The sequence below is a fragment of the Miscanthus floridulus genome, chromosome 9 (genome assembly GCF_019320115.1).
Source record: "Miscanthus floridulus cultivar M001 chromosome 9, ASM1932011v1, whole genome shotgun sequence".
NCBI lineage: Eukaryota > Viridiplantae > Streptophyta > Magnoliopsida > Poales > Poaceae > Miscanthus > Miscanthus floridulus.
Window position 1 is genome coordinate 75,831,762 of NC_089588.1, and position 25,640 is coordinate 75,857,401.

At 49.2% G+C, this 25,640-nt stretch overlaps 1 long non-coding RNA gene across 2 annotated transcripts; it reads right to left on the reverse strand.

The window, feature by feature from the left end:
* Positions 1–16,196: 16,196 nt before the first annotated feature.
* Positions 16,197–18,610, reverse strand: LOC136482174 (uncharacterized). 2 transcript variants are annotated; one of them, XR_010764999.1, is made up of 6 exons: positions 18,184–18,610; positions 17,941–18,032; positions 17,567–17,644; positions 17,260–17,345; positions 16,620–16,683; positions 16,197–16,363 (listed from the first exon to the last, which is right to left on the reverse strand). It is a non-coding gene; the product is annotated as an uncharacterized lncRNA (long non-coding RNA). The 2 variants fall into 2 exon arrangements; XR_010764998.1 differs by having other exon boundaries at positions 17,260–17,404.
* Between the last annotated feature and the right edge of the window lie 7,030 nt (positions 18,611–25,640).

The window sequence follows — 25,640 nt, forward strand, 5'->3', positions numbered from 1 at the left end:
AAACTTGGGATCCTTTCTCTCTCTCGCCTATTTATAACCCCTACTGCAAACCAAGTGCCGATAACACGAGTAGCAACGAACTGGACGTAGGAACGTTCTGCCTGAACCAGTATAAACCCTTGTGTCCTCCGAGCACACCATCCAAGCCAGACACGTAAATACAAATTTACTCATCGGTGGTCCGAAAACACCGATAGTTGGTGCGCCAGGTAGGGGCTTTTTGCGCGTCTCAACATCCACATTAGACCTCTGATGGCTAGTCATGGTGTTAACTTGGGTCCCAGGCGTGTACGTGCGCTTCAAGAACCTGGACTTCATCATTTCGATGGAGGAAGAGTTGGCGCAAGTTCCCGCCGCCGTCCAAACTCTCCACTCTATCGGCCTCGACGCGATCGCCGAGGCACTTGAGGAGCTATAGCTGCACGCACCAGAGACCCGCGCCCCCAGGAGCGACCAGCTCCTCGGCTTCGATTACGGGAGGCTAGAGCGCTAGCTTGGCGCCTTCCTAGGACCCCAACCATCCTAGGAGGACCTAGGCCACCTCACCTTCTTGTTCGCCAATGTCATGACACAGCTTGCAGGAGGATAGCCGCTCTCCTCGGAATACCTCATCCAGAGCCCCTCGACAACGCTCCCATTCGGTCTGCGCAATGCCGCAAAGACCGTTGGCCACCTTATGGCGCAACACACGCCCTCATCCCCTGTGAATGACGAGTTCATAGGGATGACCGAATATGTCATGAAATCTTTCCATGACCTCCTCGTGGGAGAATTGGAGTCACCCTCCGACTCTTACTCCAACAGGGGGAGCCATCACCCCTCGCATGAATGTTTAATGGTAGCTACCCCCGAGGGATACATAGAAAGCATCCATGAGGGAGGGGCTACCCCAACAGACGACCTCATCGATGAGGTCGAGGGGGACGTAGGGTCCCTACCTCGCCTACGGGTAGAGCAGCTAAGGGCGCGGCACCAAGAGCGTGAAGAAGCATGACTCTAGCTCGAGCAGGAACGACGGAGCTCGAGCGAGAGATCGAGCGCCATGGAGACGGTGGGTATGCGCATGTCGTGGCCTGCGACATGAACTAGAGGATCATCAAGGATGACAAAGCCCTCCCACACTTCACCCGGGCAAGCCAGAACATCGTTGCTGCGGTGGCCTTGCTCTTGGGGCTTTTAGGGCCCACGACGCCCGAGGATCGTCGGGTCCATCATGAGATTTGCACGCTACTCGAGCGTGCGGCGGCATAGTAGGCCGAGAGCTCACTGTCCCGATGACGCGAGCTCGACGCCTGCCAGCGCATGCCCTCAGAGCGACCCGACAGGGACATGTCAGTCCACCAGGCGTAGCAAGGTGACAGGCCACGCATCATGGTCCCAATGCATGAACGTCTTGGCCTCCACCATGATGCGCACGACACCCTCGATGCTTGCAGGCGTGCCTACGGTGATGCGAGGGAGGAGGCTAGCCGCGACTACCACCCTCATCGTGGCGGACGCTACAATAGTGGCGAGGACTGAAGCCTAAGCCCCGACTTGCCGGGACCTTAGGCCTTTGGCCAACACATCCTCAATGCCGTCTTCCCACCGTGATACCGATCGTTGACCAACATCCCAAAATACTCTAGGGAAACAAACCTTGGACTATGGCTCGAGGATTATCAGCTTGCTTGCCAATCCAGTGGAGCAGATAGTGATGATTTCATTATTCGCAACCTTCCATTGTTCCTGACTGATTCGGCGCAAGCATGGTTGGAACACCTTCCACCCAACCAAATCCAAAGTTGGGTGGACCTAAAAGAGATCTTTGTGGGAAACTTCTAGGGCACATACGCGTGTCCTAGGAACCCATGGGTTCTCAAAAACTACCAACAGAAGTTCGAGAAAACTCTTCATAGGTACATCCGGCGCTTCTTCCGGTAGTGCAATGAGCTGCTCAACATCGCCGACACCGACATCATAGGAGCTTTCCTGTCTAGGACCACCTATGAGTCCCTGGTTCATAAGCTAGGACATAAGGGCCTATGAACCACCAAGGAGCTCCTCGACATTGCCACCAGCCATGCCTTAGGCGAGGAGGCGGTCGAGGTGATTTTCAACCGCCTCAAAGGCAAGGCAAAGCGGGACGAGGACGCCGACGAAGGCGCCTCCAACCATCCCAACAAGAAGAAGAACAAGCAGCAGCACGAGGGCTTGCTCATGGCCATTGCCGACCGCAAAGAGGGATCGAAAGCCCATTGAGGGTACCTCGGACCACTTCAAGACGCTGCTCGAAGGGCCATGCCCGAGCCATGCTTTCCCCATCAAGCACCTATACAAGGACCGTGTCCTCATGAAGTGGTTCTTGTCTGGAGGCTCCAACAAGGGGGGGCGTAGGAAGGAGCCCAAGCCGGCCACAGACGATGCTAAGGGGATGGACGATGGATTTCTAATGCTGGATGGCTGCCTCATGATCTTCGGAGGGTCGGTGGCCTATGACTCCAAGCGCCTAAAGAAGCTTGCATACCATGAGGTCTATACGGCTGAGCTAGCCATGCCTACCTTTCTCTGATGGTCGGAGTCCACCATAACCTTTGATCGGACTAGCCACCCAAAAAGCGTTCCGCAGCTCATGGTCGACCTGATCATCGGCACGAAGCAGCTCACCAAGGCGCTGATGGATGGAGGCCGCGGCCTCAACATCATGTATGCTAAAACGCTCGACGCCATAGGCATCGACCGAGCGCACATCCGGCCGACCGAGGCACCTTTCCATGGCATCATGCCAAGAAAGCAGGCCGTGCCACTTGGGCAGATCGATCTGCCCGTCACCTTCCGGGATCCGACCAATTATAGGATGGATACTCTTACCTTCAAGGTGGTCGGGTTCCATGAAACCTACCACGCCATTCTAGGACGCCCATGCTACGCGAAGTTCATGGCCATCCCAACTACACCTATCTAAAGTTGAAGATGCTAGGTCCATGCGGGGTCATCACCATCGGCACCTCCTTCCAGCGCGCCTACGAGTGTGAGGTCGAGTGCTGCGAACACGCCATGGCAATTGTCGCCTCCAAAGAGCTTGCGGCCATTAGGGAGGAGGTCATCAAAGAAGCGCTGGACCGCAAGCGGTCGGCTGGGTCTTTTGAGCCTGTAGAGGGCACCAAGGAGGTCCTCATAGACCCCAATAGCTCTGAGGGCAAAGTGGTGCGCATCGGCACCACACTTTCCTCCGAATAGGAAAGCACACTCGCCGACTTTCTCCGTGCCAATAGAGACATCTTTGCGTGGAGACCCTCAGACATGCCAGGCATTCTGAGAGAAGTCACCGAGCGCGCCTTAAAGATCAGGCTAGGCTTCAAGCCGGTGAAGCAGTGCACCTGTGATGCTTCAACGAGGAAAAACGCAGGGCCATCGACGAGGACATTGTGAAGCTTTTGGTGGCCAGGTTCATCAAGGAAGTATACCACCCTGAGTGGCTAGCCAATCCCGTTCTGGTACAAAAAAGAGTGGGAAATGGAGAATGTGCGTTGACTACATGAGTCTCAACAAAGCGTGTCCAAAGGATCCATTTCGTTTGCCACACATAGACCAAGTAGTCGACTCGACCTCAGGGTGTGAAACCCTTTGCTTCCTTGATGCATACTCCATGTACCATCAAATCACGATGAGAGAGTCCAACCAGCTCGTGACATCTTTCATCACCCCATTTGGATTGTTCTGCTATGTCACAATGCCATTCGGCCTGAAGAACGTGGGGGCTACGTACCAACGTTGCATGCTCAAGTGTTTTAGGGATCTCATCGGGTAGACTATTGAGGCCTACGTGGATGACATCGTGGTCAAGCCCAAATGGGCTGACCAGGTCATAGCCGACCTAGAGCAGACCTTCACGAAACTCTGGGCAAACGACATCAAACTCAACCCCGTGAAGTGCGTTTTCGGGGTCCCAAGGGGTATGCTGCTAGGTTTTATCATCTTCGAGCATAGCATCGAAGCCAACCCAGAGAATATCTCAGCCATCACGAGGATGGACCCGATTCGGAACATAAAGGGGGTACAACGAGTTATAGGGTGCCTCGTCACACTTAGCCGCTTTATCTCGCGCCTCGACAAATGAAGTCTCCCCCTCTATCAGCTTCAAAGGAAGGTCGACCACTTTGAATGGACGCCCGAGGCCCAAGAGGCACTTGACAAGGTCAAGCAGCTCCTGAGAAAGGCCCCGATCCTGGCTCCTCCGACCGATGGGGAACCGCTTCTGCTCTACATTGTGGCCACCACGCAAGTAGTCAGCGCCACCCTGGTGATAGAGCGAGAAGAAGAGGGACACACCCTCAAAGTGCAACATCCCATGTACTTAAATTAGTAAGGTCTTGTCTGATTCTAAGACTCGCTACCCCCAAATCCAGAAACTCCTGTACGCCGTCCTTATCGCCCAAAGGAAGTTGCATTACTACTTTGAGTCACATCCAGTGACGGTCATGACGTCCTTCCCTCTCGGTGAGGTCGTCCAAAATCGGGATGCCATAGGAAGAATCGCGAAGTGGGCACTCGAGCTGATGGGTCAAGGCATTTTATATGCCCCTCGGACAACCATCAAGTCCTAAGTGCTGGCTGATTTCGTTGCAGAGTGGACCGAAGTCCAAAGGCCGCCAGCAGTCGTCGACCAAGAGTACTGGATGATGTACTTCGATGGATCATTGATGAAGAAAGGCGCCGGCACGAGGCTAGTCTTTGTTTCACCCCTCGGGGTACGCATAAGGTACATGGTTCGCATATATTTCCCCTCCTCCAACAATGTGGCCGAGTATGAGGCACTCATCAACGGCCTATGCATCGCCATTGAGTTGGGTATCTGACGGCTTGACATTCGGGGTGACTCCTAGCTAGTCATCGACTAAGTCATGAAGGAATCAAGCTGCCACAACACCAAGATGGCTGTGTATTGCTAAGAAGTCCACCAGCTAGAGGACAAGTTCAATGGTCTCAAGCTCAATCACATCCTGAGGCGTCTCAACGAGGTGGCCGATGCGCTAGTGAAAATGGCGTTCGGCCAAGAGCTGGTACCGATGGGCGTCTTTGCTGGTGATCAGTACAAGCTCTCGGTCTGCTATGAGGTGCTAGAATAGACCGGTGATGGGCCACCTACCCTAGGTCCGGGGGCTAACCAGCCGTTGGCTCCATCTGACCCTAAAGTCATGGAGCTTGATGAGGATCCAGCGACAGAGCCTGACCCTCTTACCGACTGGAGGACGCCTTAACTCGTCTACCTCCTCCATGAGGCGCTACCGATGGACAAAATAGAGGCTCGGCGGCTCGCGCGTCGCGCCAAGTCCTTTGTCCTTATTGGGGGTGAGCTCTACATACAAAGCCACACCAGGATCCTACAACGCTGCATCCCATCGAATAAGGGAAGTAGTTGTTGGGTGATATCCACGGTGGAGTCTATGGGCACCATGCCATGCCTAGGACCCTGGTCGAAAACGCATTCTGACAAGGCTTTTACTGGTCGACTACAGTAGCTGACGCTGAACAGATTCTATGCACCTGTGAAGGGTGTCAATACTATGCTTGGCAGACCCACCTGCTGCCCCCAAGCACTCCAAATGATCCCCATCACGTGGTCGTTTGTGGTCTAGGGGCTTGATCTGGTCGGACCTCTCAAGAGGGCGCCCGGTGAATATACACACTTGCTTGTTGTCGTAGACAAGTTTATGAAGTGGATAGAGGGTCGATCGATCTCCACGATCATGTCCGAGCAAGTCATGTTGTTCTTCCTTAACATCGTCCATCGCTTTGGGGTCCCGAACTCCATTATCACGGACAATGGCATGCAATTCACCGGGAAGAAGTTCCTCCGATTCTACGATGAATACCACATCCACGTCGATTGGGCTGCCATGGTGCACCCCCGCATGAACGGGCAGGTCGAGCACGCGAATGACATGGTCCTACAATGCCTCAAACCTAGGATCTTCAACTGGTTGAACAAGTTTGGCAGATGATGGGTCATGAAGCTTCCCACAGTGCTCTAGAGCCTGAGGACGACCCCTAGCCGAGTCACTAGCTACACGCCATTCTTTATGGTCTATGATTCCGAGGCTATCCTCCCAACCAACCTCGATTATGGAGCACCAAGGGTCAGGGCTTACGACAAACAGGGAGCCAAGGTGACCCTCGAGGATGCCATGGACCAGCTAGATGAAGCATGCGATGTTGCCCTCCTCCGCTCGGCCAAGTACCAGCAAGCATTGCACCTGTACCATAGCCGTCGAGTGTGGGGTTGGGCCTTCAACATCGGGGACCTGGTACTCCACCTCTTCCAGAGCAACAAGAATCGCCACAAGCTCTCTCCGCCATGGGAGGGATGGTATGTCAACGTGGAGGTGCCCCAACCTAGGCACCTATAAGCTTAGGACCATCGATGGCGGAGTCTTTCGTCAATGCCTAGAACATCGAATAGCTATGTCGCTTTTACCCATAAATCTACACATGCTTTCTCTTACCTATTTGACTATTGACTCCTCGATCTTTAGAGACACCCTGACCCCAGCAATGGCATGGGGCTTAGGACCATCAATGGTGAAGTCTCCATCAATGCCTAGAACATCGAACTGTTACGTCGCTTTTACCCTTAAATCTATGCATGCTTTCTCTTATCGGTTTTCGCTATCGACTCCTCGATCTTTAGTGATGCCCGACCCCAGCAACAAGCAAGGGGTCAGGCGTCACTCAGGGGGTTGATAAGAGTATATCTATTCAGTAGACATTCTTTGTGCCTGACCCTTTCTCATGTTAAGATCTAGAAGCAAGGGTTGCGGAAACAAACACTGAGTAAAACTGGTTAGACCGCAAGAAACCTACACCCCAGCGACTATGACTTTCTTGCTCACTAGTGTGATCAGAGTTTGTTGCCCACACCCCAAGCTTTTTAGCCTTAACTATGAAAAGAGTAGGAACGCATTGAAGAGTATATCTATTCAGTAGATATTCTCTATGCCCAACCCTTTCTCACGTTAAAAATGTAAAGGCAAGGTTTGCGGAAACAAACGCTGAGTAAAACTAGTCGGACCGCAAGAAACCTACGCCCCAGTGGCTATGGCGTTCTTGCTCACCAGTGTGATCAGAGTTTTTTGCTCGCACCCCGAGCTTTAGACTCCGCCTTCCTAGGAAGGGTTTGGAGGGGCCCACCGACGGAATCTCTTTCGAAGAGAGGCCAGCGGGTCACCCAAGTCGATTGGATGGCTTGGGCCGCTGCCAAGAGATGGGTAAGGAGTAGTAGGATGCCCCATGCAGGTTATGTCGACTTCGTCATGAATGATAGACTCAGATTCCACTTGCACATATCCGACAAGAGTTCTCTGAACCCGTCACTTGAGCCATCGAGGTAACTTTTCCAACCCTTACTTTACTTTTTTAGTGTATGAGCATTCATTCATCCATTCTCATACATCGAAGCATCGCATATGCAATTATTGCATCACAATGCTTCGCGTCGCGTCACAAAGCGGTAGTTGTCTCATTCAACATGAGCAACGACCGATCGGGGTTCGAAGCCTGGCCCGCGAACAGCTCGAGGCCGCCTTGCGTCGAACAAAGCCAGGGGAGAAAACATAGATGAGCCCCAACGGCCTTTGCCCGACCCACTTAGAATCAGACAAGGTCATCTCGACCTTCTCGTTTGATCCTAACCTTGAGCCATACCCACAGAATCTCCATTGAGGTGAGGCTAGTGGGCCACCTGGGTTGGTCTCTAGAATGACTCAGGCATCTATCGAGAGGCGGGTTAAGGAGCAGTGGAATGCCACATGAGGGCTATGCCGACCCCGTTATGAACGACGGACCCACATTCCACTCGGACATGCCCATTAGCGAGCTCACCGAGTGCGACACTCGAGCCATCGAGGCAAGTGACGTTAGCTCAACCCCTCTAGTAGCGGAAAGAACGGATGGGGTGACGATCACAAAGACGAGCTGACCCCTCGACCGGACCCCTAGAACGCGTAGGGCTCAAGGGAAGTTAGACTTGCAAGGAGACCGAATGTGCAGTCGCAGAATGATGGCTTGGATCCTAGGTAGGGGGTATGTACGAAAATTAAGAATAACATTGCTGAAACAAAAAAATGCTTTCTCCTACCAGTTTCGCCATCGCCTCCTCGATCTTTAGTGAAACCCGACCCTGGCAACGGCAAGGGGTCGGGTCTCACTCGGGGGCTGATAAGGGTATATATATCCATTATGAAATAGTCGTCATGCCCGACCCTTCCTCACGTTAAAAACCTAAAGGCAAGGCTTGTAGAAACAAACACGGAGTAAAACTGGTCAGCCTGCAAGAAACCAACACCCCAGTGGCTATGGCACTCTTGCTTACTAGCGTGACCAGAGTTTCTCGCCCATGCCTCAAGCTCTATAGTCTTAAACAACAGGAAGGGTCAGAACGCATTACCCCTTTTTACACATAAAATGGGAGAAAGAACAAATTTGTTCAACCGAAACAAAAAACAAGCTTGTTTAGACAAACAGAAGGGTTGGAACTTGCCTGCTTATTACAAGTGCACCGCCTGACCTATCTGACTAAACTAACCCCTCGGGGGGATGATTTCATCTTCCATCTTGGCAAAAAGGTCATGCCCTAGGGGGGCCACCTCCTTCTCGATGTCGTCCAGCTTGGCGTCAGCATAGATGGGTGCGAAGCCTTGGCTCATTGTCACCAGATCGATGTTCTCGTAATGAGAACGGGCGATCGCACATGATCGGTGAACGCCAAATCGAAGCGTGCCCCTTGCCATATCACGTGCTAGTCCATTATCTGGGTGGCATGAACCGTGAGCAAGCTTGTCTCCTGCTTTAGGGCCAGCTCGAGCTTATTGTAGACTAGCTGAACGGCGACGCGTTGGTAGTCATGTTCATCCCTCTCCTTCTGGAGGGTGTCCTTCACCTCGCTGAGCTCCTTCTCTAGACCATGGCTCTTCACCACCTTCGCCCCGAGCTTGTCATAGAGACCTGCCCAAGTCATGTACTAACCATGTCAAAAGGGCTTACCACGGATTCTAGGGAGTAAGACAACAAGGGAAACCAAAGACTTACCATCCACGTCTGCCAGAAGCCTATGCACCTCATCGTGCTGCCGGGTCACCTCAACCTCTAGGCGCTGGACGTCTTCTTGGCGCTGACTGACTTTCGTGGCGAGCCCAGCAACATCCCTTGGCTACAACCTTTAGGTCCCTCTCCCTCTAAAGCTCATCCTTGAGGTGGTCGATCCGCTGCTGAGCGTCGGCGCACTCCTAGTGAGATAGCTCGGCCTCTGTGTGGAGCTCCTCTATGTCCCGAAGCAAATTGTCCCGCTCCTTCTATAGCCATTCAGCCTCCACGACGTCTGTGTGTGCCCTCTTGATCAGGGCTGCAAACTTTCGCTAGGCCTTGTGGGCATCGTCACGAGCATCCTTCTCCCTAACTCGGAGGTCGGCCACCTCCTGGGTAGCATGGGCAAGCTCAGCCACCTCCTGATGGGCGGCAGCAAGCTGTACAGTTAGCCCCTCACTCCGCCACATCTCCTTAGCAAGGAACTAGGACTTCTCCTAGCTGTGGGCCATAAGGATCTATGAAGAAGACAAGACTTAGAGGCACGGAAAGATAACATGAGGGTCAGAAGCACGATCATATTATACCTGGCCAACTAAAGTGACAATATCACGGATCGAGCTTAGCATGGTGGTCAGGACGTGAACCGCGTCTCCAACCTCCATGTGGACGCTGCCCCATTCCCTCTCCTTTGCAGCTTCATTGAGGGTAGCCACCCAGACCAGAGACTGGGACGTCCCCGCGCCGACCTCAAGCAGCGCTGACCTCTCTGGCAGCGGCAACTCCTCTAGAGCGGCTCCTCTAGCGATAGAGGGGGTGAGAGACAGACACGGAGGCCTGCCCTGTTGCCACATCCGCAAAGGATGCCTCGAGTGCGCCCCCTTCCATCCACCCCACCGCGGACATGATTTCCTACATGGATGATGGCTCTAGCCGTGCCGCCTTAGCCGGCGATGTCGAGGATATGACCGGCCGCGCCGCACCCGCCATGGGCTCCCTGGACGTGCCCTCCTCCACTTACTCTCCCATGGATGCAGCCATCGGCTATGCCTCCTTGGTCGATGTCGTGGCCTTGACGCCACTCACGCCCTCCACCGGCGTGGCGCCAGCCGGCTTCGGGCGCGTTTGCTGGAGTAGGATCTTTTTCAGGGAGAGCCGTAGGAGAGTCCCATGTCCTCCGACGCTACAAGGGACATGGTGGTCAGTTCATAGCAAAAGTTTGTTAGGACGGAAGGATGACAAAAAACTCCTGACTCACCTTGACGCCATCATACAAGGACACTTTGGGGCTGGCTTGCCCAACCCCGACAGCTCCTCGTCGGCATGTTGCCGCTTCGAGCCCTCCCGTCGACTCCGAAGGCGCCGCTGAGGGCTCGGACAGAGCGGGGCGACCTATTTCCACTGGCTCTAGGGCTGCCATCGAAGGCCTGAATGAGGCGAGGTGGCCTGACTCCACCAGTTCTAAGGCTACCGTCGAAGGTCCAGACGGGGCGGTGCGGCTTGATTCTACCGGCTCTAGGGGCGTGTCCTCCCCCTCCTGCCTCAGGACATGCCACAGGAAGGCCCCTGCCTATGACAAAGGCAAGTCCTCGTCCTCAGCGGCCAGATCATCCCACGGGATGGGTGACATGGAGCCATCATCCTCCTCCTCCTCTTTTTCTTCCTCCTTGTCTTCTAACGAGCCTTGACGCCGCTTCCCTCGCTGCAGCTTCGCTCGCTGCTTCGACCGCCATTTCTTCTCCTCATCATCCTTCTTCTTCCTTTGTTCATCTACGGCATGGTTCACCGCCATCATGGCCGCATGCTCTAGCAGTGGTGCGACAGAGTCCCAAAAGGCTAACCCCACTGGTAGCTCGATGAAGCCCACCTCCGGCCACATCATAGGATGCCCTAGGATCGGGAACACGACGTTGGCCTCCCCTGTGGCCTCCTTGACGCGTTGCGTGACCTCGCTGTCCTAGAGCAGCCCCTGGGCGAGCGTCATCCTGACGAGCAGCGCATCGGGTGTCATCCCATACAGCGGGAGAACGCGCGCCATCAGGGGCGCCACCCTTCTCGCATGATACCCCCCGATGACGCTAGCCCCGCAGAGGCCATGGGTCTTTAGGAACACGATAGCCTCAAGGAGGTCATGCATCCTATACTTCTCCTTGACGAGTGGCCCCCACAACCATGACGGTGGTACCTCTTCGATCAGACGCCCAGAGAAGACCAACAAGGGATGGGCAAGGTCATTCTTTAGGTAGAAACAATGCGAGTGCCACCCCTTGTTGGATTCGGAGAGCTGGTAGGGCATCTGCTCGGCCACCCGCTGCCCTAGAGGTGGATGCTTGTGCATCCCATCGGCACCGGGGTCTCCCGGCCTCTCTCCTTCTTCTTGATCAAGGAGATGGAGAAGAAATATCTCCAGAGCTCGAAGTAGGGCTCGATCCCCAGGTACCCCTCATACATCGTGATGAAGGCCATGATGTGCTGGATCCCATTAGGGTTCAAGTGCTGTAGTTCGATCTGATAGTGGTGCAGCAGACCCTGGAAGAATGGGTGGGGAGGAACCGCGAGTCCGCGCTCATGGAAAAGCGCGAAGGAGACGACGTAGCCATCATGCAGTGCCGGTGCATCCTCACGGCTGGGCATAAGCCACTCTGCCACATCGGTCCTCCTACGGAGAAGACTATGCTTGATGAGACCCTCCATGCGCGCATGGGTAACATCGGAGCGGTACCACGAATCCATGGAGGAGGGAGGCGGCTGCGGAGAAGCAAAGGCGACAGCGGAGAAGTGGAGGCTACAGATCTAGGGCTCCTACGATGGATTAGCAGCCATGGCAGATCCGAACGGTGGTGGCGGAGAAACGGAGAAGGTAAGGCTATATTTTTGGTGTGTAGGAAGGCAAAGGAGGAAGCCGCTATTTATAGGGAGGCGCGGGGCGAGAAGGCGAACCGTCCACCTAGATTCACGCGCCCGCTACACTGCGTCACGTCACCTCCATCCAAAGATCACGCGCACGCTATCTCTGGTCACGCCCTCGAAGGATACGCCGGATGATAGTTAGCCCGTTGAATGGGCCAAGAACCATCGCAGGTAAGAAGGGATCCAGAGCTGAAAATGCTCCTACGGACAATTTAGCACCAGGAGTTCAAAAGGCTAGCCCACCGACAGGTTCACAGCCGCTCGGGGCACCCTTAGAGCGAGGGATGGAAAGGGATGGACGCACTAGCAGCCAGTACCCGGGCGCACGAGCGCCGTGGGCATCCCGACCCACGTTCGAGTCTTGGTCGATTCCCAGTCCATGGTTTTTCCTCGAAGAAAGGCAACGAGACCCTGGGACCGATCGAACAGATCCAAGAACTATATGGACTGACCGCCAAGAGTTTGGAGTCGGTCACCAGTTGACCCATGCTAGACCCCCACGAATGAGAGGCTGGGGCCCCACTTGGATTAGCCTGTTAACAGCTCACCGAGCACCATGTTTCATCCATCAAGGAAAAACACGGCATGGCTTAACCCCACCATTTTATCGAAAAAATGCTTGAGAGACGACGATCACAAAGATGAGCCAACCCTTGATCGGACCCTTGCTACGCGTAGGGGCTCGAGGAAAGTTGGACTCGCAAGGAGACCAAACACGCGGTAACAGTACGACGGTGGACCGATCGGATCTTAGGGGACTGAAATCAAGAAAAATCTTTCCCACCTCCTGAATCCTATGGTTACATGCCCCCAAGGAGACCGATCATGACAAAAGGGAACTGCTGCCCTACCAGGACACACCGCGGGCTACAAAAAGAAGGCCAAGACCCTCAGAGTCCTCCCATCTGGAGAAGCCTCCAAAGGAGCATTCTACTCCTCCGCAGGCTCAGGGGCTAGTGTCGGGTATCGATAGTAGGGATAGCCAAAGCAAGGAGGTTAGCGGCCACGTTGACTCCCTCGGATGGCCTGAGACATATTAAAAGATCTCGCCCGACCCCAAGGCCGTGGGCTCCGTCTCGCCTGATCCCTTGGGTATGGGTCCCGTCTTGCCCGACCCCTTGGGTGCGGGTCCTGTCTCGCCCGACCCCTTGGGTGTGGGTCCCGTCTCGCCCGACCCCTATGGTCGTAGGCTCTGTCTCGCCTGACCCCCAAGGTCACGGGCTCCGTCTCGTCTGACCCCTTGGGTACAGGCTCCGTGTCGCCCCATCCCTTGGGTACGGGCTTCGCCTCGCCCGACTCCTTGGGTGTGGGCTCTGTCTCGTCCGACCCCAAGGATGCGGGCTCCGTCTCGCTTGACCTCGAGGCCACAGGGGTCTTGCCCAAGGCCGCGGGCTCCGTCTCATCTGACGGGAACCCATACCGCCGCTAACCACTCTAGGTCCAAGCGTATGGGCCTAGGTCAAAACTCTGACACCAGGCAAGAGACTGGCACGCCTTGATGTAACCCATGGCCATGATGGGCCATACCTAAGGATTCACATCAAGAACAGTGTCGGGCATGGTGGTGCTATTCTGCCTAACCCTCGTACGAAGGATGACAGGCACATCAGTTCACCACGATGTCCGCCAAGACGGAATGGAACGCCATGACCTGCGGATGACGCCTGTGCATGGCGCCAGTTACGAACAAGGCCATGACGTGGAGCCGTCCCTATTGACATCTACAGGATTGGCGGGACCCGCATGAAGGAGAAGAAGGACCCGGTGATCCTGGAAGCCTTCTTCTCTCTCGTTCTTCTCCTTTTCCTCCGCTGTAACCTGCGCTTTTCCTTCGCCTATAAAAGAAAAAGCAGGGCGCCCCTACCCGGGAGATCTGACCAGGAGATAGAAAACACAAGAGCACGACACAAGCACATGGCTGAGCGGCAAGCGATCTCTCAGCACCCTTTCACTCCTTCCACCAGAGACTTGTGATCCTTTCCCTCTCTCGCCTGTTTGTAACACATACTGCAAACCAAGTGCCAGTAACACGAGCAGCAGCGAATTGGACGTAGGGACGTTCCACCCGAACCAGTATAAACCCTTGTGTCCTCTGAGCACACCATCCGAGCCAGACGCGCAAATACAAATTTACTCGTCAGTGGTCCAAAAACACCGACAGCGGTGGTGCATGGGGTGGCGGTAGGGGGGCGGAGTAGGCAGGCTCGCCGGTGGGCTTCGGAATGGGTTTGCTGGCGGGCTTTTGTTTTTTATTTTTTAATTGATTTTCAGAGGCAGGCACAGGAACTGCTTGGGAAAAAAGCCATTAGCTGTGACCTTTAGACCATGGCGGGTGTGATGCCCGCCTCGGAAAATAAAAAAGGCCCTCCTGCAATAAGATTATTGTAGTAGTGAAACAAATTCTAAGGACCCAGAAATGCAAATTGGGACTTTGGGGACCTATCTGACACTTGAAGACATGTTCAGGGACCTAGAGTGAATTTTATTTTTTAATTGTTTTGTCTATATTTATATTTAGTTGCACCATTCGGGATATTCCTATTTCCAATAGTGGCGGTGTGGTTGTGCCATGGAGGGTTTTGCACGAGCCTTAGAATCCCTGGAATGTTCGGGACAAATTGGGGAACTTGCAACCTGCAATGCCACAAGCCCACGACCATATGATGCATGCTCCGGCATGAGAATTAGTTTTTAAAAAATATTTCTTGTAGCAGCTGAAAATTAATTTTTGGGGGTTCGGGACACTTCCAAACCCACCCTATTAAGGTCCTATTTCTACAATCAGTTGTATAAGGGCACTTTCGAGAGCAATTCCCGAAAATATATTGGGGCCATCTTCAAAAAACCTAATTAGTATTGTAGGGTGTGAGTCCACCCAAAGAGACTTATGCTTTCATGCTAGCTTAAAAACAGTTCTCTAGAAAAGACTTTACTCATCCACTCCAAATATAAAAAGAACTCTACAAACCTCATGCAAAACTGATGCGTTGAGTAAAAACACGTACTAGTTTGCAAGACTTTCCAAAGGAAAAATACATTGCAGTGTTCCATATATAATGGTCACAACTCACAAGAGCACCATTTGCCCACCACTATTAAACAACCACCGCTTTCCTTTCACGGGAGGCTCAATGAGACACTCTGCTCTGAACACTCTACTCTTATCACATATCTATAGAAAACAAAAGAATGATGTTGGAAACTACAACTCAACTTTGACAAACTTTGGAAATAATTTTTACATAGACCGTATTTGTTGAATTTCCATAGAAATATCCCATAATTTGGCATAATCAAGAATGAACTTTTAACCTGTGTGCAAAACGAATAGATTATTCCTTTCAACATGTTGTAAAATGTGTCCTCAAACAAATAAAATACTTAGGGTTAACCTCCATCCTAGTTAGAATTGGGCAATGTCTTGTTCACCCAGTTATATTAGGTAGAATGAAGAGATTAATGGCATGAGGTACATCCCAAATAATGAAGTACTTGTTAGAGTTTGTGTAAGGTCGAGATGGTGGACTAGGTCGAGATGGTGGACTAGAGGGGGTGAATAGTCTTTTCTAAAACTTAATCGCGTCGGCTAACCGAAACAAATACGGAATTAAAACTATCGGTCTAGCCAAGACTACACTCCTCTATCTAGGTTCACAAGCACCTTATAGAGATCCTAAAGAGATAACGAAGGTGCCGGGCTAGTTAGTGCTCACCTATCCAATTCTACCTTACAAGGTCACACAAACCTATGCAACTGATACTTCAATCAAACTAGGGAGCACCTACACAATCTAGTAAGCACACTACAAAATGACACCCCTTTTTGCAATGTATATATGCGTTGCTAAAATTTCATATATGCATGTGAGGCCTATACCAACGCATTATTATACGTTGCCAGAAATGGCGTTGGAAGGGTCTATTGCAACACTTACATATATGTTGGTAACACTTATAAATAAACGTTGCAAACTTGCAACCGATATTAATGGCTATTGCAAGGCTTACATGTGTACTAACCATAGTCGAATGGTTTGTATAATACATTGCTACGTATAGTGTGGATTGTTGCAATGCTTACATGCCTAACAAGGAATAATAAATCATATAATGAACATTAATATTGAAAATTATTATAATTTGGACCCAAATAAATAAATAATTCATTTGCAATATAATGAAAAATTGGAGATCATCTCACACATGAGAAATAAAAAACTCTCAGCCATATATTAAGAAGTAATTGTTGCGTTACAATGAACACCATCCGAAAAATTCAGGGCAATTTTTTTTGTATACAACATTCATATGGGAATAAAATATACAAAACATAAATAAGCCATCTACAATGCCACCAACCATCTATTCATCACGTGTTCCTATTTCATCGATCCTGCGAGGAAAAAAGGTGCAAAATATAGTAACTATACAAACATTTTGGTACAATACCCTAAGAAAAACATCCCTACATATGAAATGTTATATATGAAATTCACAACATTATCAACAAAACTAGCTCCCATCGAAATAAAGGAACATGATTTCAATAAGGTCACACAAACTGTACTATAAAGTCATGACTAGTTCAATCATGTTCTAGTGTTTTTCGAAAAGCAATAGGGATTAATCTTCTAGTAATTTGATCAGACCTGCTCTTCTTTGAAGAATAAACATCATATCTGCAATGCCACAACCACCACTGCGCCTCTGCAACTGCAGATTCAGAAAAATTTTGATCAGCATATTTCCAAAGTGAGCCAGTCATGTCTGAAGTCATAGTAGGATTAATCATGTGAGGATTCAGATTCTAGGTTTACTTGGCATCACACTTTCAGTCTAAAAATTTAATGAGTCCACCTTGCCATAGTTGCATGCCTGCTCTGTTGGTACACTCTTTTTAGATGATTCCAACTTAGTTGATTGTTTATCATACAAACTAACCTTGGATGCAAAGGAAAATAGGTAAATCTTTCAATGTACAGTCCACGCCAAAAATATAAGAAAATTAAAATCAGAATGGTTAATATACTAATCTTTCACTTGCAGAGTTGGATTACATCTCAACCTTAGCACAGTGGAGTCAAACTACAATTTACATACAGGTTTGCATAGTCAGTCCTGGGCTATATATGCGTTGCTAATAATAATGTGATATAGAGCTATCTGACCTCGTAAAAAAGGTGATATATGCCCAGTTCCATGTAATAATAATGTTGGAGTTCATGAGATATATGCCCTAATTTGCACAAGTACATTATCTGAATCAGGATTCAGTAATCAAGCAATCACCTTTGACCCATGTTTCTGCAGAGTTTCTGCCAGGCAGCCATATCAAAACCTGCTGCAATCTCCTTTGTGCAAGACCACAATAATTGCTGCACACATGGTTTGCAAAAAATAAACAATCACTAAACATCCACTCTACGATCTGGTCCTGTGAACAAATTCGAACAATGCGTTAAGGAATATATGAACAAAATTAAAAAGATATTGTGAACACACTCGAACAGATGCCTTAAGGAATATATGAACGAAATTAAAAGGTCAAGCCAACAGAAATGACACATAATGATTTATAGGGAGTGTGAAAACTTACCAATATATATGCACTGTCTGGACAGTTCTTGTGTGGGAAATCAAATTTCCATCAGATCCTTACAGCTCCATGATAATCCTAAAATAAAAGAAAATTAAATAAATCAGGATCTAATCCTCGCCACGATAAAACTACACAACTACAGTGTTGGTTTAGGTCGTCAACAACTACTGAACTCGAGTAAAAATAAAGAGTACTAACACACAAAAAATAAACAAATGCTAGAACATTTTCAACAACTCACAATCGGAGGTTAGAGCACTGAAGTCTAGAAAAAATAAGAAGGATTCATTTTCACTATATATAAGAGCATTGATCTTTTTAGCATGTATAAATAATAAATCTGTTGCATGGGCCAACTTGTACAGATATACCTGTACCCAAACAGCTCTTCATTAAGAACTAATGTTGTTTGGCATGTAAACTGGCTGCAAAAGTCTTCGATACACTGCCCGGCCACTATTTCCTACAAATTGCAAGACCCTATTTTGTTAAGAACAGTAGTGAACTTCTGACAAGAGAGCATAGCGTAAAGAGTGATTGAACTTAGAACACAGCGTAGATCTGTAGAAGAACGGCCCTGAGTAGTTGAGGCTATCAGTATCCTCCGACGTCACCTGGGATTATGGGGAACCCATGTTGCTGTGATCCTGATATGCAGGATGTGGCAGCCGGTGAAGGGTTGTTCACAAGGTCCACGATGCCGCTGCTCCTGGTACGGTGCCGCCGCTAGCGTCTCGCCGCCGCCGGTGCCGCCCCTAGGGTCTCACCGCCGCCGCCCCCAGGCACTCCTCCGGATCAGCGCTGGCAAGGTCTCGCCGCCGCTGCTGACCCAAGGCACTCCTCCGGATCAGCGCTGGCAGGGTCTCACTGTTGCCACTGCCCTCGTCCCTAGGCACTCCTCCGGATCAGCGCTGGGCAGCTGGCGATTCTCCTCTGATGGCACCAGCGCCTAGCAATCCGGATCAAAGTACCGCCGCCTAGCAATCTAGATTAGAGATGCGATTTTTTAAGGGAGGATGCAATGTGGAGGAGCTGACGGGATATGCGGTCGTGGGGTACAATTAGGTTTGACGGGAGTTGTGGTGGACTTATAAAAAAGTGGATGGGTGAGGAGATAAGTGCAACCGGCCCATCGGATACGGATGTTTCATCTGTAGCGATGCTCAGTAATAAGGCTACACGAGCTAAATTAAAAAGCGTAAAATACTTAGCTACACAAACTAAATAATATGACTAACAAGGTTACTCAAACCAAATTAGTCATGTAAGAGCTAGTTCTATGCTACACAAGCAAGAAGGTAACTAGCAGGCTACACAAGCTAACTAATTATAAGAACAACTACACAAGCACAATGTATATAAATGTAAATACAAGCTTGTATAAAGGGTATGCAAACTAACGAGAAGACAAGGATGACACGGTGATTTTTATTCCAAGGTTCACTTGGTTGCTACCAAACTAGTCCCCGTTGTGTCGACCGCTCACTTGGTGGTTCAACGGCTAATTGGCATCACCCGCCAAGCCTACACGTTGGGCACCGCAAGAACCTACCCACAAGTGAGGGTAGCTCAATGACACGTTCAACTAGAGTTGCTCTTCGCGGCTCCCGCGGGGTGAGCACAATACCCCTCACAAATCACTTCACCGGAGCACCGCACAATCTTCTCTACGTGCTTCGACGGAGACCACCACCAAGCCGTCTAAGAGGTGGCAACCTCCAAGAGTAACAAGCACCATCGGCTTGCAACTCGAACACCTAGTACCACTCGATACAATCTCACAATACAACGCACTAGAATCACACTCACTCGCAATTGATTCACACTCTTGCAAGCACAAGTGAGTTAGAGGGCATCCAAGCACTCCTACACAAGGCACATAGGCGTGAGAGTGCTCCGCTACCAGCCCAAAGCTGGCCACCACTTCTATTTATAGCCCCAAGGGCTAAAAGAGCCGTTGCCCATTCACTGGACAAAATACACACTGACCGGACTCGCAGGTCATAACGACCGAACACGAAGGTCACATAGTCCGGTCGCTAGGATGATGCCACGTGTCCCCTCCTTTCGTAGCCGACCATTGGGCTCCAATGGCTAGCTTCCGCACGCGCATGCTTCTGACCAGACGCGCCTAGGTCCAACGACCGGACGCGTCGAGGATGAGTCTGGTTACCAATGCATCTCTACACAACTGACCGGACTCTGCTTTCTCCCGCGACCGGACTTGACTCTCCTAGGGTCTAGTCATTTCTAGAGAGGTTCTAGAGAGCTCTTTTGATGATCGGACGCATCAGGTCATCACTGACCGCGGACTCCCTTAGCGTCCGGTCGATTCTGCACGTGAAAGAAACATTGACCGGACTCTCTGATCGGACGCGCAGGTCATAGAGTCCGGTCACAGACCTTTCAACGCTAAAACGACTATAACTCTTAGCTCCAAACTTCGAATTCGATGATCTTGGGTATTTTGGAAAGTTTACTCTGAGGGCTATACAACCCACTAGTAAAACTGATCCAAAGAAAAATGGGTCAACACAAAATTCCAATCCAATAGCCATCGCATAGTTCGGAGTACACCGAAAAACCTTTCTCTCTTCTCCAAGTTGATCCAATTCAACTCCAACAACTTCTCCTTAGCAAATGTGCCAACACCACCAAGTCTACACCACCATGTGCATGCGTGTTATCATTTTCACAATAATTTTTCAAAGAATTAGCCACTCAACTTGCCATGCCACTCGATCCTAGCAACGATGCAAAGTTAGATCACTCGAGTGGCACTAGATGATCGATATGCAAACAAGTTTGTCCCTCTTGATAGTACGGCCATCTATCCTAAACCCGATCATAAACTTCTATACACACCTATGACCGGTGAAATGAAATAACCTACAAATATACCTTTGCCTTGCGCCTTCCATTCCATCTCCTCCAATGTTGATGCAACACATGCACCAACTAATCACAAATGATATGATCCACTTCATATCATCACGTGACCTTGTTGGTTCATTGATCTTGACATCACTTGCTTTTCACCGTTGCCTTCGTCCATTAGCGCCAAGTCTTGCTCATGCTTCACCGCCACACAGTCCATCTCTCCAAAGCCTCCAACTTGCCTTTCACGCTTGCAACCGGTCCATCAAGCCAAGTCTTGTCTTGATCTTCTCCACCTTAGTCACATGACTCCATGTCATGTCTCATATGCAATGCTCTCCTTCATCACATGTGTGAGCCTTGCAACAAATCCAAGCCATCTTCAACGTCATGGAATGAGTTGCTCACACAAGTGTACCAGTGGACTAATCACCTGTGTATCTTATATTTAAACACATTAGTCCACCTAGGTTGTCACTCAATTACCAAAACCAAACTAGGGACCTTTCAGTTTGGCAAAAAGTTAAATTGTATTTGCATTGGTCCCTTTGCAAATAATTTGTTTTTTGTCAATTTTGTAGGAAATCCATTCTGAGGCACAACTGTCTACTAACTGTAAGGAAAAATTTAACAATGTTCTGACCTTTCAGTTCCACATATCAAATATGCTCAGCCAAAGTTAGACAAATCAGAGTAAAAAATTATAGATATCTGAGCTGTGTGCTGTGTGGAGCTAATCTACAGAATGATTTGGATAAACCTTTGCCTTAGATAATGCCCGTGTGACTTCGTGATCTTCAACGGATCCTAAAAACATTGAGAGGGTTTACGAAGAAGCTTAAGGATGTCTCTAAGCATGGAGATGAATTATTCCCAATGAGGTATGATTGAATCTGGAACATCACTATGACTACATGTAATAGGGTTTAAATATCATTTTTCACATGCTTACAAACTTGTCTGCTACTTTGTAGATGAATCGTAAATTGACTACAAAAGAAGGAGATGGGAAAAAGCCTAAGAACCTTGAGCGACATCTTCAAGATTCTTGTTCAAAATTATTTTGTACTGTCCAAATGCTAGTGGCAGAACTAGATTTACAATACTAAAGACCGTTATGGTATTTCCAACCTTGTCTCACGTTTCGCTTTTTGGGCATATTAGAAAGGATACATTACCTTTTGTTTGCTCCGGATTTAAAGCAATAGGAATTTAAATGGATCTGCAGACAACCAAAATTTAGATGGGGAGATTCGATAGGGACTAATGGATACCATAGAAGTTGTTGGTGGGATACTCTTTGTTGTCAAAATCATTTTTTGACTGTTGCAAGTCAAATTTAAGTGTCTACGGTCTGTATAAAATTCTGAAAACTTAGATGGCTTCAAGTTGTTATGGGTCATCTGTGAGCTAGTTATGTGGGAACAAAGTGTGTGTGTGTGTGTGTGTGTGTTCACTACCGGAGGCGGCTTCTTTGTCGAGTGCCTCAGGCACTCGGCAAAGGCCGATATACACTCGGCAAAGCCTTTGCCGAGTGTTACACTTGGCAAAGGGCGCTCGGTAAACAGTTGATTGGCAAAGACCTCTTTGTTGAGTGCACTTTATCGGGCACTCAGCAAAGCCTTTGCCAAGTGCTAATCTGACACTCAGCAAAGAAAAGTCACCATGACGACAAGCGCCACCATGACGGTGGCTTTGTCGAGTGTCAAGGTCAAGCACTCGGCAAAGGTCGCCTCTTTGCCGAGCGCCGTTGACTCAAACACTCGGCAAAGGTGGCCACTGTGCAGAGTGCCACCGGCAAGACACTCGGCAAACAGGCGATCTTTGCCGAGTGCCTGGCCCGTGGCACTCGGCAAATCTGTGATGTTTGCCGAGTGCAATGGCCTATGCACTCGGCAAAGCATGTTCCCCGGCATGTTCCCAAGTCATCACTTTGCCGAGTGAAATGGCCATTGCACTCGGCAAAGTGACTGAAAACAGTCTTTTTTATTTGTTTTTACATTCCATCCAAACAAACAGAAGATATATATAACAAACATCACCAACATCACATATATATCATCAACAGCACAGATATCTAACACCACATATATATCACAAACGTCACATGTCTCACAATATATCACAAATAAGTTGACAAGTAATCCAAGTGCTCCATCATCTACAACCACAATTGCAAATAGAAGTACCATTAACAACCACAAGTATCATCACCTAGCTTCCTCATCCCACCGCCCACCATCTTTGTTCAATCACCTGCAATTAAAAAGAGTAAACCAATATGCACAGATAAACAAGAAGTACTTAGAAAGAGATGCAAAATAAACAAAATGTAATTACAAAATAACATAGTATTACATGTATTAGAAATAATCTTCATGATCGGGATTAGCTGAATCATAAGTCTCATCGTCACTATCAATCATGTCGAAATAATCAACACTATCCGAATGAGCAATGTTGCCATTGTCATTGTCTAAATGTAATCGCTCAAGCATTTGTAAGTCCTTCACATTTTGCACCTCATCTCCAGCGTCTTCTTCAATAACCGTTTCATTGTCTACTTCCATTCCGATCGCTTCAGTTAAGTCTATCTCAAACCTCCCTTCTAGTCCCTCTTCTTGAAAGAACTCTCCGTCATATGTGTTTGGGTCTAAGTTGTAATCTTCATCATTTGGGACAGACACTTTACCGTATGGTGATACCCTGTGCACAATATCCCAACCCTTAAGATGACTTTTGGTTTGACACGTATATGGGAGATAATAAACTTGCATGGCCTGTTGGGCCATAATATAGACATCGTCTCCTAGTAAGATAGAATCCTGTCGAATTTCGACTAGCCCAAGATTAGAATATGTCTGTCTCGTTACTTCAGGATCAAACCAATGGCATTTGAATATGATGTGATTAAAAGGTTTGGAACCATGAAACTTGAGTTTGTATATTTCTTCAATTCTTCCATAATACTCGACCTCATCAACGCCGGGCGTAAAAACTCTAGAACTTGTGGTTCTTCGAATGGGCCGACTCTGCTCGTAGCTTGTTGTGCGAAAGCGATATCCATTCACGTCATAACCGGAAAATGACCTGACCCTATAGGCAAAGCCATCGGCAACCTGTCTCAACTCAGCACGCATAGACGCATCCCTCTGGCCCTGCAAGCTCAAGCAGGATACATCGTTATATTATTCACACGTACGAGTAACTTGGAATGTCAAACTAAGTACGAGCTAAATTAGAGGGTACCTTCCGTTTGAACCAAGAAATGAAATCGGGCATTCCATTTCCCGCACCCTGTCTAAGAAGGGTATCTACCTGCTACGGGGTAGGATCCCTTGATTGACGCCAGAATTCATGAAGAAATTCCCTGTACCAACGAGAAACAAGGGGGTTAGATGCAGAATAGTGACGACGTATTTAACAAGTTCGTTGAGAACTTACTGCATGTACGGCGCTACTTCATCAAGGTTGGTCAACATGTATAGCATGATATGGTGCCACTCTTCATGATTCAAGGTCTTGGGGGTCGATGCACTTGCGCTTCCGAGTTGCCCTCGGAAAAGGCTAAGGTTCGATTCATTTTCGCTAGCATTGTAACGAGAGGGTGGATTATGCACGCTAGGGAGGTTGTCACTATAGTATGTTATTGTGAAGTTTGCAACCTCCTCCAAAATGTATGCCTTTGCAATGGAAGCCTCGATTTTGCATTTATTTCTACATTTCTTTCGAAGAACCTTTAGACATCTCTCGATTGGATAGCACCAATGGCCCTGCACGGGGCCCCCCATTCGTGCCTCATACGGGAGGTGCAAAATCAAATGCTGCATCGGATTGAAGAAGCCAGGTGGAAAGATCTTCTCCAACTTACAGAGCAACACAGGTGCCATTCTTTCCAAGTCAGCAATCATGGTTCGAGATAACTCCTTGGTATAAACCTGGCGAAAGAAATAGCTCAACTCTGCCAGCACTAGCCAGACATGCTCAGGGACATAGCCTCGAACCATCGCCGGAAGAAGCCACTCAATCCATATGTGGTAGTCATGACTCTTCATCCCTAAGATTCACATAGTAGATAAGTTCACTCCCCTCCTCAAATTAGCTGCATACCCATCAGGGAACATTAACGTCTGGATCCATTCTAATACTTCCCTCCTTTGGGGCTTGCTCAAGACAAAATCGGCCTTAGGCCTTCTCCATGTCTTGCCGCGACTAGGAGGCTTCATATGTTGGTTTGGTCTATCGCATAACGTTGCTAGATCCACTCTAGCCTTAACATTGTCCTTTGACTTGTCAGGAATGTCCATGATTGTTGCCCAAAGTGCCTCGGCGACATTCTTTTCAATGTGCATTACATCAATGTTGTGTGGAAGGAGAAGGTCATCAAAATAGGGGAGCCGAGTCAAGCCCGACTTATGAGTCCACATATGCTGCTCTCCATATCCCACAAAACCACCTTCTGGATTGACCACGAGACCATCTATCTATTCATGAACCGCGGCACCAGTCATTATCGGTGGTGTAGGGTCTATCACTATGACACCTTTCGTAAAGTTCTTGATGTCTCGTCTGAATGCATGGTCAAGAGGGAGGAATTGCTGATGTTTGTCGAACGATGAATACTTGCCACCCTTCTGCAACCAAATGAACCTCAGACCTTCCTTGCATACTGGGCATGGGAACTTCCCGTGAACACACCAGGCGTGGAATATCCCATACGCTAGGAAGTCATGCAGGGAGTAGTGGTACCAAACATGTATTTTGAAGTTTTTCTTTGTAGCTCGGTTGTATGTCCATACCCCTTCCTCCCAAGCACGGACCAATTCATCAATCATAGGCTCCATGAACACACCCATATTATTCCCCAGATGTCTAGGAATTATCAACGATAAGAATATGTTCTGTGGTTGAAAGCATACGCTGGGGGGAGATTGAGGGGGATAACGAACATGGGCCAACATGTGTATGGGGCAGCCATCATTCCATAAGGATTGAACCCATCTGTTGCCAGCGCAACACATACATTACGAGCCTCTTTAGCTTTCTCATGATGAATGCCATCAAAGTGGGTCCATGCTTCACCATCAGATGCATGTACCATCCTGTCAGGATTGTATCGTTTGCCATTTTTGTGCCATGTCATCTATTTCACGGATTCCTTAGTCATGTATAGCCATTGGATCCTCGGTATGAA